Source organism: Lissotriton helveticus, chromosome 4_1, assembly GCF_964261635.1.
Source record: "Lissotriton helveticus chromosome 4_1, aLisHel1.1, whole genome shotgun sequence".
In the NCBI taxonomy this organism is placed as follows: Eukaryota; Metazoa; Chordata; class Amphibia; order Caudata; family Salamandridae; genus Lissotriton; species Lissotriton helveticus.
This window is the reverse complement of record NC_136063.1, coordinates 1,815,614,163-1,815,635,195: the sequence shown is the minus strand read 5'-3', so window position 1 is coordinate 1,815,635,195 and position 21,033 is coordinate 1,815,614,163. Positions and strand designations below refer to the sequence as shown.

General features: G+C 45.9%; 1 pseudogene; it reads right to left on the bottom strand.

Annotated features, from left to right (window-relative positions):
* Positions 1 to 921: 921 nt before the first annotated feature.
* On the bottom strand, positions 922 to 1,978 carry LOC144828227 (centromere protein L pseudogene; annotated as a pseudogene).
* Between the last annotated feature and the right edge of the window lie 19,055 nt (positions 1,979 to 21,033).

The window sequence follows — 21,033 nt, the reverse complement described above, 5'->3', positions numbered from 1 at the left end:
AATTAGAAAACCTTAGAAATTTACTGAATAAATCAAAGGTTACAGGGACATTATATTTAGGATCAGATTTCACACCCACAAAGCCATTGACATTCAGCAGTTATAGTTACCTGAGCTAACTATAACTTACACCCCCGCAATGCCTGTTTATAACCTCTCATATTTGTAAATTTGTAATAATTAAAACTAACAGCACTATACATATAAACACATATTTACAAGTAAAACTATTTAAAGTGCCCATTTTAATGCAATACAATACTTCAGAACTATACAGATGTCCCAAAAATGTTAGACTTTCAATAGTTGCACATATTATGTACCACTGTGTGGAATTTCCTTCCATAATATAAAAACATAATTTAAGATATTTTCTACACGTTGGTGGTCCACGTGGAACGTAAGCTACTAAACAAGGTAAAATCCATCAGGCCTGCAACTCTGATAGTGTCTAATACAGCAACTTTTTTTTTTGTTTAAAACTGCTCAAGGCTCTTTATGGCACAGAGGGATGTAGTTGAATGTCAAAGATTGTAACTAATATCAGATTCCACATGATCAGCAGATCGAAGCCTGATTAACACTGAACAAACATTCTGTTCACAGTCGATTTGGAAGGTAAGGGCAACGTCTCCTCTGACATTTTGGTAATTCAAACACAACAGATTGAGCAACCATGCAAGTTATGGAGCAGTGTCAAAGCAAACCTGCAAACAGACTCCAAGATGAAGCATCTTGAAATGACTGAGAAATACGAGCAGCCCCAAAGGGTCCTGGTATATTCATGGATATTAGCCTGCTATCCACAGCTCAACGTGCCAGTTATTGTGCTCTAAGCGATAACAGGAGGGTGTGTTACTGAAATGCTCAACTTCACTTGCACCTCTTAGAGAAAATGCTGGTGTTGCATTATCCCAGTGGTTAATACTGTATTTGATTGAAGGCCAGCTCTGTCAGTAATTCCAAGACCCGGGTGAGATGATCGCTACACAGGAACTTTACTTTTCCATCACAGTGAACTGAAGCCACAGAAGTGGAGACTTTCACCAACTTTGTGGCAGACAGATGCATCTTGAAGTGACGGAAGAAATGTGAAAAAAAAAACAGTTCAAGAACAATTGCATCTCCTCCTATGTGACTTCATCCAGATTCTTATGAATATCGCCCCACAAGGCTCGAGCATCTTCTGGATGTATGGCATAGGAAATGAAATGTCAAGGCTTTGCGGGTGGCTAGGCACAGAAAACAAGAGTTCTGTTGGGGCGAGATGACTGTGCATTTCATAGCCGATCCACATGGCAGCCATCCACGAGAGGTCCCGTGAGCTGATGGCCAAGTCACTAATGCAGCAGTCAAAGGTCTTCTGGAACCAGCTACCAACTAAAGCAGCGAAAGCCTCAGGGTCATTCACCAAAAATAAAGGAAGGCATGTAAAAGTTTCTGGTAAAAATTCCAACACTTCTTCATCCCCAAAAGTACAGCAGAACCAGCCTGTCCATACCACGTTGTCTTCTGAGTTTGAAACGGCAAACAGTGGTTTTGACATTAGCTGGATTAGAATAGCACCCAGGTCACATTCTCTGCCTTTGAGCCCCAAGAGGGTATACAAAGCCACTTTCACAACGAGATCCAATTCCACCTGCACAGCCATCCCTTTCTGCTTTTCTGCTGCAATGAAGACAGAAATCTGCCAGGAATAGTCCATGAGACGCCATGAGATACAATACATTGGAGTCACACTATACAACTGCCACTGTTTCCGCAGAATTGGTGCTATTTTTTGTGGATCAGGGCTTTCCTCCAGGTGGCAGTGTTGTGGGATTCTCCTTCTTGAGGGACCCCTATGGAAGGGAGTTTTTCTACAAGCAGAGGTGTAGCCTCGATGGAGAAAGCCAGTGTTTGCAAATTGGACTTCACAAGGGGCAGTGGTTGTGCCTGTAGGGGTGGAAGCCGCATTATTAGGAGTGACAGAAACCATCCGTCAAGTACTGGATAGGGATGGTACGGTGGCACTCATTTTATTAGATTTGAGTGCCACCTTCAACACCATGTCCCATGAAACATTGATTCAGACTCTTGAAGGGATAGGGATGAGAAGTACAGCTCTGAATTGGTTAGAACATTTTCTGTCTAACAGATCATTCAATGTTTTTCCCAAAAATAACACCTCCAATATTATGACTTCTCCTTATGGATTGCCTCAGGGGTCGATTTTGAGCCCGCTGCTTTTTAATATCTATATAAGTCCGCTAGCAAAAATAGCAGAGGTAGCTGGCCGTACAATATTTTCTTATGCGTATGATACGCAGCTGGTTTTCTCCCTATCTGTAGCAGACAAGTCGGAAACATCTCCCCTCCTCAATGGGCTGCAAAGAATGGCGGAATGGATGCTCGCCAAGAAATTGAAGCTGAATGGGGAGAAAACTGAGTTGCTCATCTTTGGAGAACAAAAAGAGCTCTGGGGACTGGCACACTGGCCTACGGAAATGGTTCCTACCCCAATACCGGTTCAATCTGCTCACAATCTGGGTGTTGTAATTGACAATAAACTGTCTATCCGACCACGAGCGGCCAAAACGGCATCCATCTGCTTTGCCATTTTAAAATGGCTGAGGAAAATTCGTTTGGAGCTCCCTGAAGGGACACAAAAAACAGTAGTCCAAGCTCTTATTGGCTCTAGACTAGACTATGGAAATATCCTTTATCTAGGTACCAATAAGGAGATCACACGTCGGTTACAGGTCGTCCAAAATGCGGCAGCCAGGGTACTTCTACGCCTCCCTAAGCAGGCGCATATCTCTGATCATCTACACAACCTACACTGGCTGAAGATGGGCAGTCGATCTAAATTTAAAGCACTGTGTTTTATGTTCAGGATTAACACGGGGGAAGCCCCAGACTACGTTTGTAAGCTGGTACGAAAATTCATCCCCTCCCGTAACCTTCGTTCTTTAAATCAGGCAAGATTCATTGTCCCTAGATTTAAACATGCGCGAATGGGAGGCCGCTCCTTCGCTTACCTGGCTCCAACTCTGTGGAACTCGCTCCCGTTGCAATTGCGACTGGAACCAAGCTACAGAAAATTTCAGAAAGGTATTAAGGCCTGTCTATTTAACCAATAATGTTGTTTAGATTTGACATCCTTATGGTGGAGTACGGATCCAAGGCGCCGGGAAACCCTCAGGGTAGCTGTTGCGCCATACAAGTTCAATAAATAAATAAATCCACAACTTCAGGAGTTTGCATAGCCTCTGCTGGTCCTGCGTTGTTCTGCCTCCTCTGCCACCGACCAGCACAGGACCTCTTTAGATACCACCGTTCTTAGGTGCCAATGGGACCTCACATATTTCATCACTTGCATGTCGACTGACACACAATGTTTGGAGGAGGAGGAGCTGTGCACCACTGCCGTCCGCTGCTTCATCGCTCTCTTACAGGCGCACAGCTCCCTGCTCCAATAACGCGTTTGCTGTCTGCTGGCGGCGATTTCCCAGTTACTTTTAGATGGCCGACAACCGGGCAGATAGCAGAGTTAGCTTCCGGTCTGGGTCTGCTACAGTTTTGGCATGGCCCACTGAGGGTCCGTTGGACCAGGAGTCCCAAGTGGGAAGGACCGGCATGAGGCTTATGGCTGCCTGGTTCTTAGGTGTTGTGGGATCCCTGTGAGGTCCTTGAGGACCTTATCACAGCCTGATGGGGTTGAGCGAGTGTGGCGGCCTTAGAGTGCTGCCAGTGAGTGAGTGCCCTTGGCAAGCTCCACGTAGGTGGCCCAGATAGTCTGGGTGCAGCATGTGGAGCCTGGAGTGACCACTTTGCCCCCACACGAGTACCATTCACAGTCTTCAAGCCATTGGCCACCTACCAGGGGAAGTAGGAACAACTGGACTAACGGGGGGAGTGCTCGGCCGCGAAAATACGACTTCTCGATCATTCGCAGTGTGCCAACCAAAACAGGCACAAACAACAACACTGCAGCTACCATCAAGGAACTCTATAGCTGCCCAACCCCAGGGGAAGAAGAAGAAGGCATGCGGCGGATACAGGGCATCAAAAGGACCCCCAGCAGGAGAGCTAAGGTGAGCCTCCTGTTATCATTAAATGAGCAACCTACATCAAGCCCATATACTAAGGGTTAAGGGCCATTATAGTAGAAGGGTATACTCAGATGTGAGTCCCTTGCTCATTGCACCATCAGGATTCAAGCAAGCCGGGCCGACGAGGCTGAAATGCCAGAAACCGGTCCCCGGTAGCTTGTTTCCTTCCCAGTATAAGAATTGGCTTGGTAATTTGGTTTGCCCTGTTCCCATCATGCACAGGAACAGACTAATTTGCATATAGCCAAGTTCTGAGCTGGGATGGTGCAGTGAGCTAAAAAACGGTGATGGATCAAGCCCTGATCTTTGGACTGGGTAAGAGTGGTCTGCTTAATTCAGGCACTCTGTTCATCACCACCCCCTTTTTTTAATCATTTTGTCCACCATAAGCGTGGAAGGGTATACTCAGATGTGAGTCCCTTGCTCATTGCACCATCAGGATTCAAGCAAGCCGGGCCGACGAGGCTGAAATGCCAGAAACCGGTCCCCGGTAGCTTGTTTCCTTCCCAGTATAAGAATTGGCTTGGTAGTTTGGTTTGCCCTGTTCCCATCATGCACTGGGACAGGAACAGACTAATTTGCATATAGCCAAGTTCTGAGCTGGGATGGTGCAGTGAGCTAAAAAACGGTGATGGATCAAGCCCTGATCTTTGGACTGGGTAAGAGTGGTCTGCTTAATTCAGGCACTCTGTTCATCACCACCCCCTTTTTTGAATCATTTTGTCCACCATAAGCGTGGAAGGGTATACTCAGATGTGAGTCCCTTGCTCATTGCACCATCAGGATTCAAGCAAGCCGGGCCGACGAGGCTGAAATGCCAGAAACCGGTCCCCGGTAGCTTGTTTCCTTCCCAGTATAAGAATTGGCTTGGTAGTTTGGTTTGCCCTGTTCCCATCATGCACTGGGACAGGAACAGACTAATTTGCATATAGCCAAGTTCTGAGCTGGGATGGTGCAGTGAGCTAAAAAACGGTGATGGATCAAGCCCTGATCTTTGGACTGGGTAAGAGTGGTCTGCTTAATTCAGGCACTCTGTTGATCACCACCCCCTTTTTTGAATCATTATAGCTATGGGCCATCAACCCTAAACCTTTGGCATTTTTTCCGATGAACATGGCGCCCAAAAAGAAGGCCTCCTGCCACTTAGGTGCTGACACAGTTAATCACGAATTTAGCAGCCCAAACGCAACCAGGGTCACAAGAAGTACGGCCCTGTTACTTAAGCAAGAGCAACCCTCAGTAAATGCTCCCTATCAAGGGGTAATAACTCAATACTTCCATACAGCAGATAGGCAACTAACAATTCTAGATTGCCCTGTGGATTGGCAGATGATGCAACAAACTATAAATTCTTAAGACTAGGTTCAAGCCAAAGTATGGCCGACCTTCCCTCTTATAGTAATCTCGCCTTAAGGTATAGATCACACTCATGCCCCAGGGAATGGGAAAGGGAAGTGTTTGACCTAGCTCTAGCTTGGGGGAACAAAAGTGGCAGACATGGGCAGTAGCTGCATCCCCCGCCAAGTAAGGAACTATGTTACACCGTCCAGGGGGATCCCATCGAATAGAGAGAACACCAGGGAGCACTAATTAAGGCAAACAGTTTCCACTCTATAGAAGCATTAATCCACTGGCAAAGCGAGCAAGACATTGAGGCCTCAATTAAGGACCTAACGCTATCTACCCCAAGGTCTATGCTACCTGCTTCACCAGCAAACAGTCAAAAAGTCAACATCTCTAAGGCAGAAGATCTTACTGCCTCCTTAGGTCAACAATTAGAGCTAACATCTAAATAACCCTGGAAATCACCCCAAAAATATTTGGAAAAACCAAAAAAGTAAAGGAACCTCGCACAGAGACTCTGCAAATTAATGATCAGAAAGACATTCATTTGAAAGCCATAAGAAAGCACAAAACATCCTGGCTACTGTGCTGTTATGGTAGTCAACAGGAAAGGAGGTTTAAATTGATCTCCTGCAATCAATTGCCTGGTGAATCAGGATAATAGTATGGCAAACATGGAAGCAATCATTCTCTGCAACCAGGACATGAAAGCCTGCTCATGCTCATGACCCACCATCATCGATAGGTGGGCTGAGCAGCCTGAGATATTAGGTGATATGGTAGCTATATATAGAGGCAAAGGAGAGGCACTGACAGTGGCCAGTGGATCCTTTAGACCAGCAATAGGGAGACATCTCCCAATAGACTTAAACAACAAAGGCAAACACCCGCCATGTCCAGAAATAAAGGACTCAAAGGAAGGCCAAAGGAGCAATGCGATCCATGAAATTCAGAGAAGCATGGAAAGGTTCAAAGTATCCAGTAGTCAACGGGTGGCCAGCACAAGTGAAGGGGAAAAGCTCACAAATAACACCTCAGGTGCAAAAGGAATTACAAGACCTGTCCCGGAAGAAGCCAAGAAGAAGCTGAAAAAACAGCTAAAAAAGATGAAAGCCAAAAGAAGATCAATACTACCAACAATTTGGCACAGTTGCAGTCCAGCGAAGAGTGACAATCCAAGGCCACTTTATCCCAATTATACCGTTAAGTAGCAGAACAAGTCACAGGAACCAACAGAAAGCAATACCCAAGGGAGCAGAGCCCGGCCGAGCGAAAGTAAGCCTCATGCTTTCCAGCCACCAGCTGGCTCAAAAGCAGACTTCTGACTTAAAGAAGAACCAAGGGAAGGTAATATCCAAGGAAGCGGGGCCCAGCCAAGTCTAAGTAAGCCTTATGCTCTCCAGCTGGGCCAAAAGCAGCCTCCGGACTATACGAAGAACTGGCGCTAACTTCTGAGAAGGCAGTGTTAGCACAAAGATCAGGGCAATAAACCATCTAAGGATTGAAAAGCAGAGCAGCCAGGAAGGGAGAAATTCACCCACCCAGATGGACCAGCAGGTCAAAGAAAGCCTGTCAAGCACTTCAAGGGGGGGAGCTGGACGACTGCAGCACAGAACCACCCACAGTCTTCAAATAAATTTAGGCCCTCAATCATCCTTACAAGCCAGGGATAGAAGCACAATGGACGCACCAATCCAAAAAGATATCCCTCGAATTTATGAGGTAGTGCTCACCCCCCAGTACCATATCAAGGGTCCTAATGACATATTGAACAGGTCCAACATACATTGCAACCCTGGCAGAAATGGGTACAGAAAATTTGGAATGGGTAAAATTAATAAAGCTCCAAGGGGATATCCACGGAGACTCCACCCTAGTCGGATTCAGTCAACAGCAGCTACAACTGGCTGTGCTAGGGTAAGCTTAACAGTTAGCTAGGTGGGACATAGATGCAAACTCCCCCTGTCTGCTGAAATATCTGTATGTTCTCACTCCCGATTATGAGGGCAGGGGTGCCCCCTTAGTCTTGCAGGAAACAAATAATGACAGCAAATGAGACAGAAGCAATCAAATCCAATGAAGTGCCTCCACAAACATCCGCATCGCATATAGAAACAACCAGCGTGAACCGAATATGTGCCAGCTCGAGCAGACAACTATAAAGGAATCCAGGCAGCAGCTGCAGTTTCCCTGACAATAGACATAGTTACATCACAGAAGATCGGGAAATGGGAAAGCCCTCAGATCTACAACAGCAACTGACACTAATATCCTGGAACATAGCAGGGCTCAGGTTACTCACCAGGGACAAGAACATACAGGAATACCTTGCAAAGGGAGACATAGTGTGCTTCCAGGAGACCTGGGCAGTGACTACGACACCTATATTCGGCTTTTACGAATACCAAGTGGCCACGACAAAAAGGAACATCTTCAACCTCCTGTCAGGAGGACTGTAGGGGGTGCTGCAGAAGGGACAATGGGACACGCCAGGTAAGTTTGTAAAGGGGTTTATTTTCTCTTGAATTGCTCCTTACTTCAGGATTAATCAGAACAAATAATGGCACAGGATAGAGGGGTTCACGGTCCCTCTTGGTCTTCTTCTTCAGGCTCTCGATCTCGTGGCATCTAGGCCCACCCTGTCACCTCCTCAGGTCCTGTTATGATAGGGGAACAAAAGAAAAACAAATACGACCAGGGATTACTACTGGGTTTTAATGCTCCTCCTTGTGTGCTACTGTCACCAAAAGAAACGGGCAGTGAGGGAGGGGAAACGTGAAGGAAACTGACTCGGTATAGGGAATTAAAACAACACTCATGTGAGCTAGTTTCTCGTGCCTCCCCACTAACCCCACCAAAATGACCCTCGCAATGGTACTCGCCTTGAATCGCGGCCCGTGTCCATGGCCGTGGCATAGGGTCCCGGGGCGTCCTCTCTCTCCTGTGGGCTGCCGGGCTTGGTCGCAGTAAGCAACACTCTCTCTTTGGTCTCCACCCTCTCGCCTTCTCCGTCTATGTCTTCCTTCTACAGTTCACCCCTCTTGCTCCTCGGCTCTCTCCTTTCCTTCTCCGCCTCTGTCTTGCACACCTCGAGTTCCGACTCTGCGTCTTTTGACCCGTACAATGCCATTGCCGTCAGGGGTCTCTCCTTGTTTTCCCCTGCCGATGCTAGAACGCTAACCTCTTCCGGTTTGTTTGGTGAGTCAGCACTCTCTGTCAGGCACTTTCGTTGCGCTCCGTATCCGTCCTCCTCACACATGTCTCCCCTCAGGAATGGATGTTGGGGCCATTCGGAGAAGGGGTGCCGTGACAGATAGTCGGCACATATCTGTTTCGTCCCGGCATGTGTATGGTCTGGAATGAAAAAGGTTGCAGTGCTAAGAACCAGCAAAGGATGCGGGGGTTGGTTTCTTTGTTGGTTGCCAGCCATGCGAGAGGGGCGTGATCAGTGAGTACAAGAAACATGCGTCCCAACAGATAATATTGTGGGGCCTCTGAGGCACATTTTATGGCTAAGCACTCTTTTTCAATGGTGGAATAAGGTGTCTCACGTAAGAAGCGCTTACTGCTTATGAAAAGGAGTGGTTTAAGGTAATTGTTCATGTCAGGCTGGTATAACACAGCTCCCAGACCTATTCCTGAGGCATCAGTCAGTAGGACGAATGTGTTACGGAAATCAAGGTAATTTAACACCAGAGCTGTACAGATGGCGTTTTCAAGGCATGAAAACTTTTTTCATGTTCAGGGGGTCCAAGTGGATAAGTGGGAGGGGTGTTTTTTCATTAAGAGATCAGTAAGGGGGTTAGCAGGGAAGAAAAGTTTGAAATGAACCTATGGTAGTACCCGATAAACCACAAAAAGTAACATACATCTCTTTTAGTTTTGGGGACAGGGATCGCACTGATCGCCTCGACTTTGTCAATTTGGGGTTGTATATGTCCGTCCTGCATTGTGTTCCCTAGATACTGAATGGTGTTTGTAACTAGTAGGGATTTCTTTGCGTTTATAGTGAGTCCGCTGTTCGAATGGCAGTGAATACAGAGCCTAAATGTATAAAATGGTCTTCCCAAGGGGGTCTAAATACGACTATGTTGTTGAGGTACGACACGGCGTACTCATTGTGAGGTTTCAGAATCGTGTCCATTAATCGTTGAAATGTGGCAGGCGCCCAGTGTAAGCCAAAGGGGAGCACGTTAAATTGGTAGAGACCAGAGGGGGTTGAAAATGTGGTCTTTTCTCTGGCTTGGTTAAATCAAGGGTCTTCATATACTGGGCCTTCCCTAGTCGTTCGATAAGTTCGTCAATGCGGGTTATGGGATAGGTATAGAACTTGGTTGGTGCATTCACTTGTCTGAAGTCTATGCAAAAGCATAGACTGCCATCGGGTTTGGGCACAATCACTACCGATGAGCACCAGTTGCTCTGAGATGGTTCAATGATGTGAGACTGTAGCATGGCCGTCACTTCCCTCACTAATGCTTCCCTTTGTGCTGCCGGAATACGGTAAGGCTTCTGTTTCACTACTTTCTTGTCTATCGATACGATATTGTGTTGTACCAGAGAGTTCAAACCGCGGATAGTGGAAAACAGACCTGGAAAGGAGTCTAACAAACCCCGCAACTGGGTGTTTTGTGTGGGTGACAGGATGTCTCCGGTGGATACTGTCTATGTTTTGAATTCCTGAGTGGTCAACGAGGGTATGTCTATGTGTCTGTCAGTGCTCACTAGATGTACAGGTGTTCCTGACATACCAGACTTACGGGGCTCTTCCCATTTTTTAAGTGATTCACATGATATATTTGTTTACCCCCAGCCCGCAGGGGCAAAAGAATGCTGGTCGTAACTGGGGTGATTTTCTTCTCAATGACGAAGGGACCCTTCCACTGTGTTAGCGGCTTGTTCTCGGTGGAAGGCAATAAAAGCAACACCTTATCCCTGGGATTGAACTCCCTAACACTGCTCTTTCTGTCGTGGTACTTCTTTTGTTTTCCTTGGGCTTCCTCCATGTTTTCATGTACCAACCCCCATATCCGGGTTAATGTGTTTTTAAGGTCAGCTGCATACCTTAACAGGGGGTTTCCTTCCTCATCCTCCCCCTCCCACTGTTCCGCAGCCATATCTAGTAAAGACCAGGGTTTTCTTCCTTCGAAAGGTGAGAAGCCAGTAGACCTCTGTTCGTGTAATCTGTTAGCGAAGAGAACCACGGGTAATTTGTGGTCCAGTCCCTCCCTGATTCCGAGATGACGTTGCGGGGAATGGTCTTAATGGTCTTGTTGTAACGCTCCACCAGGCCATCTGTTTGGGGGTGGTACACTGATGTGCGGATTCTATTGATTCCCAGTATTGTACATATCTGTGCCATAAGGTGAGACATGAAAGGGGTCCCCTGATCTGTTAGGATTTTGGACGGGATCCCCACCCTGGAAAATAATGATATCATGGCCTGGGCTATGGTGGGGTTGGTCATACTCGGCAAGGGAAATAACTCGGGGTACCGACTCGCGTAATCCACTGTGACGAGGATATATCTAGGTCCTCTGGCCGAGGAGGGCAGGCGTCCCAATAAATTCATACCCACCCTTTTAAACGGTATGTCTATTATGGGCACAGGGTAAAGGGGGGCTTTCTTTACACCACCCGGATTCACGTATTGACACCTCAAACATGCAGCACAATGTTTCACTATGTCTCTATACACCCATGGCCAGTAGAACTTTCCAACAGGTATTTCAAGGTGTTTTCCTTGCCATAGTAACCCCCTCCTACTTGATTATGTGCCAGGTGTAGGACATGCTCACGAAAGGGGAAGTGAACTAGCAGTTGTGTAGTATTGTGTGTATCTCCTTTCACAGCCTGGTATAACAGCCCCTTTTTTACCAGAAAGTAGGGTCCTACCTGCTCCGGCTCTTGGTCATGAACGTGCTCCCAAGCATGCGAAAGCGCGCTGTCCTCCCGCTGGGCCGCACGAAAGCTAACTGGGGTCATCTTATCTCTATCTGCGAGTTATAGAGGAAACACAGGACAGAATTGTCGTGAACGGGCAAAGTTCCATTTCTCCCTTCGTTTTTGTTGTCTACTCTTCTGTCCCTAATTTGTGAGGCTTCTATGTCACTACTACTAAAGGGTGCTTCATTTAACCAAATACTAGGGACCTCCTTGGTTTTGTCTAGGTAATGTCTGAATTTAGGATGATCCGTAGTAAAGATCGTCATGGTACAGCCAATACGTGATAAATGTATGGTGTGGTAAAGGTTGTATGGTAAAGGCATGCGTAGTAAAGGCATTTGTAGTAATGTCATTCAACCATGCAGAAAGCGTCTAGTTTTTCTGTATCTAAGGAGTGCCAAAAATAAACATATTCTTTCAGCTTGTCATTGTAAGCTATTAAAATAGAGCAGAAGATTGAAAAGCAATGCTCCATTGTTGCTGCTCTAAACAACTGCTTTAATTCTGCTCTGTGACCTGACCTGCCTTTCCCCTCAGCTGCTGCTCTGTTAGCAGGCATTGTGAGTCAGAACTCAAGTGTAATAACCTTAGAATAGTCGAGTGCTGGCGTCTTTCCTTTATAATCGGCGACTTGGTGTGTCACAAGGCGCTCAGTATAAAGTAATTATTGACTGCCTTTTATACAGGGATTACAGAATCCCATGTATCATAATTGTATTACGATTCACCCACTTAATCATTGATATTCTCTCATCAAAAAATATTCTTGTGGTTTTCACCTTCTTCTTAGCCTCAATTTCAACCCACCAATAATGAGGAATACCTAGCACTGGGGGCATACGTTCAAGGAGTTAACTCCACCAGAACATCACTTATTTTGTTGTTTTGGAGGCGTTAACTCGTTTGCCTTATTTACAAAGCGGCGTTTAACCACATTTTGTGGCTTAACACTGCCTTCTAGATAATGCCCCTAGTCGTGCAGCACTTAGCGTCAAAGGGGTGTTCGATGGGTGTTGCAGTGGGCATTCCGCTGCAACACCCTTTGCTTTTTGATGCTGCCCCATATTTACAAGACCAGGAAATACCTGGTCTTAAACAGGATATACGAGGCAAATGTTTCATTTCTCCTCATAGTTTGCTCTTTCCATGTGTGCTGCATTCTGTAGCACACATAGAAACATCAAATCGCCAGTATCAAAAGCAGCAAGCAAGCACTTCCAGCCTCCCGGTGCCAGGCAGGGGCTGGGTCGAGAAAAGTGCCAAGGCTGCTTTGGGTTCCCAATCCGGCCCTGCCAGGCCCATTGTCTAAGCGTAGTAGTGCCTGTGTTTAATATGCATATGCTAAAAAAGAGATGTTGAGTTTAAAAGAAGTTTGATGTACTTATCATGTGTGATATGTAGATGAAAGAAATGCTCTCAACAAAGCAGGGTCAGGAATGTGACACAGGAATAAGATATATGTAGTTTACAGATGGGCAGTAAACATGCATATGTCTCCAAAGGGGCACTGTTTGTGCCTAGCATGAAATGGACCTGGTTTTACGGAAAACTGTTAATGTTTTCCATGTAGAATGCAGCATTGTAGCTCACAAATAATGCATCTGGTGACATAACACAAGATGGTGGCTACTGCATGTGTGGAGGAGATCCCCATGTTTTTTATTGTATTGTATTGTAATTGCATTTATATAGCGCTTACTACCCCTACGAGGCGTCAAATCGCTTTTTGGGCGAGTAGCACGCCACTCCGGGACCTCTAAAGGATTAGTTTTGAATTAGTATAGTGAAATATGAAAGTAATTTAAGTGGTGGATCGAATAGTCAGTTATTTGGATTTGGAAGGATAGAAGAGGAAAAAAGGTTTGTATTTATATAGCGCTTGTTACCCCTGAGGAGGTGTTGAAGTGCTTTTTTGGCGAGTAGCACACTACTGCGGAAACCCATAAAGGATTAGTGGTAAATTAGTATGGTGAAATATTTAAGTAATTTGAGTGGTGGGTAATAGTCAGTTATTTGGAGTGAGAAGGATGGTGGAGGGATAGAAGGGGAAGAAAGGTTTGCATTCATATAGCACCTGTTACCCCTGATGGGTGTTGAAGCACTTTTCTGGCGAGTAGCACTCTACTCCGAAACCCATAAAGGATTAGTGTTGAAAATTAGTATAGTGAAATATGAACTAATTTGAGTGGTGGATATGTTATTCAGTTATTTGGATAGAGCAGGGTAGGTGGCGGGATAGAAGAGTGAGAGGTTTCTATTTTTATAGTGCTCGCTATCCCTGATGGGGTTTTGAAGCGCTTTTTTGGCGAGTAGCAGGCTACTCTGGAACCCATACGGATTAGTGTTGATTTACTATAGTAAAATATAAAAGTAATTTGAGTGGTGGACATGTTAGTAATATTTCCACCTGAAGTTTATTAACCACTTCTTCCTCATGGGTCAGGCCCACAAAAAACCGGTGTGTTTAATTTGAAATACAACGTGTTTCAAACATGTCAGGGGTTTCACTGCACTTCTTCGACAAGCAAAGTACAGGTTGGGAGCTTGTTGTATGCCTGCAGCAAGGCGTGTCTGAAGTGAGATTATCAGACTTCAGGCTTCCTCGGAAGTTTTAATAGAGTCGGATGAAGTCATGTCCGGGCCTCACGTGACCTCATCTCTTTATATTCAAGAGGCAGCGAGACGCACACCTCAGGGCCTATTAACATTTGCAGGTAACTTCCCTGTGTGTCTGCAAGTCACCCCTGGCCTAGGCTAGTATAACGCACTCTCCTGACGACTCAGAGAAATTGGGCAGATCACGGTGTTACAATCTCAGATGCACCGAGACTGAAAATCCTGGTAATGTAAGTTTATTGTATTAATTAAAAGATTACAATAGACGGGTGATCAATTAAAATTCTAGGATCGTATTTTTAAATCAAGGTATAAAAACAGTTTCCTTGCATATAGACACAGATGGATACTATTCAGAGCATAGGAAATATATGTAAATTCCAAAGCCTGGTCTAAAAAACTTCCATTGGTATATTATTGCACTATTGTCCTTGAAACTATCGCAGTTTCAAACGGCTTAAACAGTGGAACTTGTTTTAGCCTAACGAAAATCACTGTCAAATACATTTTCTTAAATTCAAAAGAGTTTGGGGCAGTGCACATATGGTTTGCAATCAGTATATAAACCAGTTTGCATAAATCTAGATACAAGTATAATAAAAACAAAGTATAAACATTTACAGGATTACAGCTGAAATGCTTTATGAGTCTAGTCTAATAATATCATTAGCATTATTTTGACACTGTTGTCCCAGACACTGTCTCAGTCTCGGGCAGCCTCTACAGTTGAACATATTTGAACTTCTGAAAATCTACCTTTTCTTGTAACACGAATATTTAGTGGTAAAATGCAAAGTGTGCACACAACATGTAGTTTGAGCTTAGTTGTGTAAAAACAGCTTGCTTAAATCCAGATATAAGAAGAATCAAGTCAGGGTATATAAATAAGTGGTAAAATCATGCAGATAGAGCTTTGTAAGCCTGGTCTAAAAATAACGTTGGCATATTCGTTTGGAAAAAGACCATTTATCTTTCCGCAGACAGTTAAAGACGTTGTTGTTCCCAGCTATCTAAAGCGTTCACCTGTAGGCTAGGTTCTTAGCACTGGGAGGCCTTAGGGTAGCCATGCGCTTTATAAGTGCCATTTTCATTTCATTATTATTGCACTGTCTTCCCTAATGCTGAGGAGAGCATGTGGTCTCAGAGCTAGACTGCCGACATTGGAGCTGGGAAACCAAGGTTCGAACCTTGAGGTCGACTCCACATCCTGTGATTCTGGGCAAATCACTTAATCTCCCCGTGCCTACCAAAAAAAAAAAAAAAATGAATGTGTCCTTGTGTAAAGTAACTGGTGCTCATGTAAATCGCTCCAATACCTTCGGGTGGAGTTCGCGCTATATAAATCTCCAAACAAAATCTTTTTTTTAATTGCTAAAACAATATCTGACAGCCTTCACGGTTGAAATAAATTTTGCCTTTTTGAACATAGTTCGCAAATACTTTTTCCTTAAACACAGAAGTTTAGGGCAAATACATAGAACATGCAGAATGGCTTCAGTTGTATGTCCACAGTGTCGACAAGCAGTTTTATCATTATGCTGAGGTTGGAAAAGTCCTAGTGATGAAACAAGTATCGACTGTTTCAAATAACAACTGACAATAACAGGACAAATATAGTATATGAAGCTAGAGACATTTTTTGTTAGACAATAGCAGAAACAGCCTTTCAACTGTACTATGCATGATTAAAGCAATAAACATTTTACCAATGAAACACAAAAAAAAAACTGTGTTTGATTTCCCCTCAAATTCTTAAATCAGGACATAAAACAATCTGAACCTTAAACATTTCATTTTAACATACCCAGGCAAAATTGATCCTAACTACTCTTGACTCTGCAAAGAATAGGTATCAAATACTAAGTCCATACGATTATATTTTTTGGCCTGTGCATCCTCAGAGTCCCTCTGTTTGAGATTAAAAGGTCCAAGGAGTAGGTTTTTCTGGGCCGGTCGATTTAACGATGTCAGTGTCTGTAGGTCAGGTAGATTTTAGATTTCTACTTTTCAGGGTAAGGTGTGCAACTCTAAGTTCTTGGATGTAGTTTTGCCTTTTTCCTGATAAACTACATTTTTTAATGATATTGGATCTGCTTTTGCACACTCACAGAAGTAGTCCATAGTGCTTCTGAAATGGAGAGATATTAGACATTTGAGACTCAATTCTAGCCTGATGACACAATAAGGGGTAGCTGTACAGAGATTATGCGGATTGCGTACACGTTGCATAAAAGGTTTATCAAGATTGGAAATGGTATTGTGGTTCAGCGCGGAAGATGCATGTAGCAAGTATGGAATCAACTTCATGTTTAATGCTTTCCCTGATGGCATGATTGCTTTCCCGCAAAACAGATTTGCAAATCTTAACACTGATTTGGTGATCATAGTTGACTTAAGCTTTCTAATGACTTGATGACTAGACCATGATATCTAGCTATCATATATCACCCCAAGATGATCATATTGTTTGACTATTTCGATTGTAACATCTCCTAGGACCCATTCCACAAATGTATATTTCTTTCCAAAGGTCACTGTGAGAAACTGCCTCTGTTGCATGGTTAGCTCCACTTTTTGCCTGGTTTCTTTTTTTTTTAATTATGTTTATTGATTTATCAACAAGGGAATCACAGTACAGCAATTTAGACATTCTCAGATGTACAGTATCTAACTTCATTATACATGCGGACCTCATTGTTACAGGCAACTCATCAACAAATGTTTTCCTGGTTTTGATGTGGTTTCAAAGGTAGTGCACAGGCACCCTGCAAACCAGGTCCCCTGTGCCAGTACTCCTTCCCCAAAACAAACCCTCAATTGGTACTTCTGCCTCCTGTAAGTCCCTGGTAAATGGTACCCTGGGTACCTAGGGCTTGGAACCTGAAGGGAGTCCCTTCGGACCCCCCTCACTGGGACCATGTCACTGCCCTTGCAGCCGGCATGCCCCTGTGAGGGATAAAACAACAACGTCGACATGGCACCCTGCTTGGGTGCCATGCCAGCTAGCACTGCCTGACAGTATAGGTAGGTCACCCCTCTAGCAGGCCTCACAGCCCTAAGGCAGGGTGCACTATACTCCAGGTGAGGGTATCTCGGCATGAGCAGATGTGCCCCTACAATATAGGGGACCATTTCTCAATATTGTAAGTGCTGGTGAAGCCATAGAGAGTATATGGTCTAGGAACTCGAGAACTTACATTCCACGGCACCATGATGGCTTTACCTAATATATAGGAGTGTTTAGTACCAAAATACTCCTCTCAATAAATCCACACTGATGCCAGTGTGGGATTTATTGGACCATGTACCCAGGGGGCACCTCAAAGGTGCCCCCTGAATCACTTTCAACCCTGGTGTGGTCTCTGGACATCTGTAGGCAGCCAAAAACCACCAGACATGTTTCTGGACCCCTGGGTAGAGAGCCCCTGCTCCCTTCAACCAGAAACAATACACATCCTGGGCAGAGGTGTCATGCCTCCTCCCTCAGGATGGGCCTACTTTGGGTGGGAAAACCGGTGGGAAAATTCGAAAAGATAGGAGGTGTGTCCATCTCTGCCAACCCCACCTCTAAGGTAGAGGGAAGCAAGGTGAAGCACAACTATCAGTCCCTGCTATCTTGAAGATGGGGGCACCCCTCCAGTCAGAGCTAGGTCTATGCCCCCTCCCCTAGGAGGGTGGCATAATAGAGGGTGTAGCCACCCCAGGTAAGGTACCCATTGGTCCTTCCTGCTACTCCCCTAAAATGCCCCCTAAATTTAGTATTTAGGTGGCTCCCCCAGACCTGACCCTCAGATCTGTGATGACCTAAGAAGTAAGAAGACAACCCTACAGAGAAGACTGAAGATGCCGACTGTCTTACCAGCCTGTCTCCAGCTTCTGCAATTCTGTGACCCATCTTGCATCCATTTACCTCTGAAACTCTGGGAGGACTGCTGTCTTTGACGAAGACTTCAATCTCCCGTGGACAGTGGACCTGTCCAAGAAGAAACAAACTCCAAGAACCACCGCAGTTGAGGACCAACACTGGTGTCAATGTGACTCAGTGCTACCAAAGATCTCTACCGTGGATGAAGAAAGCCCTGCAACTGGACGACCTCCACGATCTCTAGGGATCCTCTCGCCCTTTTGGCCCCACAGCCTGAGTTATCCACAGCTCCGTGCCCGAGAACCTGTACCCTCCTTCTAGTGGCCCTGCTGGGCGCCTCCTGCCCGACCGCGATCTCTCTGAGCCGATCCAATGATGGTGGACCCTCATCCGATCTACAGCCAGCCCATTGAGCGCAGGTTCAGGACTGATTTGCATATGGCTGGGTCCAAACTGGAATGGCATGGTGAGCAAAAAAACGATGGATTTAGGCCCAGATCTCTTTACTCGAGTGAATGTATGACATTGTTCTTTATTCTGTCCATCAATTGTTCTTTTTGTATTTTATAGGCACAGCAGTGGGAACAGCAAAGGAAATGCACAGCAATGACAACAAAAAAAGTAATTACAGGGAGGGCGCCCCTAGCCAGGTTTGGTGGTGTGGCGGGGGGATCGGTCCTGCCACTGCACCATCAAACTTGTAATCGGGCCCTCTGTCTCTGTCACTTTTGAAAGGGACCCACATTTCTGTGAAAGTCTTGCAACTTGAAGGCTAAGGTCCAGCCTGCCACACATTCACTAAGGACATAAAGGTGTATAAGACCAGCAGGACTGGACTGGCTAACGAGCGTTTTGGTGTGCTGCAAGCTGGGAGCTTATTTCACTGTGGTGGGGGCTGATTTTGTTGATGGAGACCTGGGTGTGCTTCTAAAGCAACAAAGCAAAACAAAAGGTTTTAAGCACACACACATCCCCATCAACGAAATCAGCCCTCAGCATGGCCAGCCCCCAATAAAGTATGTAGTTTAGTCTCCAGATGGGAAGTAAATAAAGATTGTCAAACGCTGAAATCATCACCTAGGTTTTTATGCATGTGCTTAATTTGAGCAAAAGCTGTTTTGCGGGGAGGAGCCAAGATGGCGTCCGGGACGGGCGCCTAGTCCCTCGGCTCCGAAGACCGTCTCCTCCTGTGCGCATATCCTGCCGGCGATCCTGCACCGAAACGGCATATTGAGGAAAATGCCAACTTCCGACGACCCGCGGAGAAATCCTGAGGCTCGAGCCCACTCGCAAACGGGAGAAACACTCAGCTAGAGTTTGCGGCCCGTAGCAGCCCTGTGACCGGGGCCTCGAGTAGATATCGGGGCTGGCCACCAAGTGAACAACAACGGGCGTCTGCGACTGAGAGGAGCCGGTCGGATCATTTCTGGCGAGAAACGGACGACTTTCGAAACACATATCCTGCTGGACTGAAGGTACGACTCCTAGGCGTGCCTAACGATTTGTTTGGGGTGAATCGCACGGTCACAGGAACTTTGATCATCTGCTGCCGAGAAAACTGCTGGTGCATTGTCCCGCTGTCTGCGGGAGGCTCCCGAATTTCTGCTTCCTTAACATCGAGCGGGGCTGCCCCCCCCTTTTTATGGATAGTGGCTTATCGCACCATATTGGTTTTGTCGGTCACTATTGCGCTACGCAGATATCTAGTGCCCCTTCGTGTGTTGCCTGACCCGAATCAGTGGGTCTCTGCCAATGAACGCAACGTGCACTATGGAGTGCAGCCTCGAGGAGACTGAGTCACGAGGGGAACGTGGACGTATGGAGCAGAGAGACATGATGGAGAGGGGGCACGGAAGAGACGGGTACTATGGCGGTCTTATGGCAGCTATTGTCGCCCTTCGCCACGACCTGATGCACTATGTCCGAACCCTGACCAGCAAGGTGGATGATATCGTGTGTGCACTGGGGCGATCGAGAATGGCTGCTCAACGTGTACATAGCGACATGCCTCCCTCTATGCCCGTCTACAACAAGATGGCGGCACTATGCGGCACTGACAGATTTGAGACCCCTAGCCCCGAAACGTCCCTTGCTGAAAATATTGCCTGCCCGGGACGACCTGTGGTCTTCGGATTGGAATCGCGACGTGAGTGCTCGCCTCAAGTCGTGCTCCCGGTCACCCGGGGGCCACTCCAGCTTTTGTTTGACACTGAGACTTTCCTCCCTGGCCCAGCTCCGCTGCGTATCATGTGGAAGGTGTACTTTTGGCCCTGGCCGGGATCACTGGATCAGCGTGAGAAGGACATGGCCGTGGTATGGTTGACTCAAATTGACGCTTTTGGGCTGCTGTTCACGCTCGCTTGGGACACTTTGGTAAGCAGTGGCAGAAAAGATAAGACGGGACAGGGGTGAACACGGCCCACTACAATCCAACAGTTTCATCGTTGCTGACCGTGATAGATGTGCGACGTGCTGATTTCCCTGATTGCGCCATATGCCGAACTTGTGCTATGAAACTTGTTTGCTAGTGATGGTTCTTGTTACTGGACTTTACACTCTGTGCTGTTATTGACTTACGGGAGGGAGATGCCGAGGGACTGGTGGAAGGCTCCTCCCCGCTTCCCACTACTCTTATTGTAGTTATAGGTTAGGACCTTTTTCTTACTTTCTATACTTCGGGACTCCTTTTTTGGGGCAACAGGCACACTGCTAGGGGGGGTAGGCCGTAGCCAACTGCAGGGGTGCGGGGTGGGGGGTGGGACGGAGGGTTTTTCGTTTATTTCTTTTAGTTCTATGGGCCTTCTATCCTTTTTTCTTTTTTCTTATGAGCTATATAGTGGACTGACTTCCCGATTATTGAAGTTTAATTGGTGTGTACTACTGATCATTCATATGCTTCCTCCTATGAGGATATTTGCAGTATTTGTATAACAAACGAAACGCGTACTTATTTCTCCTGATCTTAGCGGCTGACATCAATGTTCTGATTTAAATTGTCCTGATACTACTCTCCTTACGATTTGAAATTTGAAATTTGACCTCTGTAAATCTGTAACTAATCCTCTATACACTGACGTATTGCTGTGTACTGTACTACTAAGCCTTCGGGCTTTTTGTTGGGCTTTGTGTACCACCGTTATAAATAAAGGTCTTCAAAAAATAAAAAAT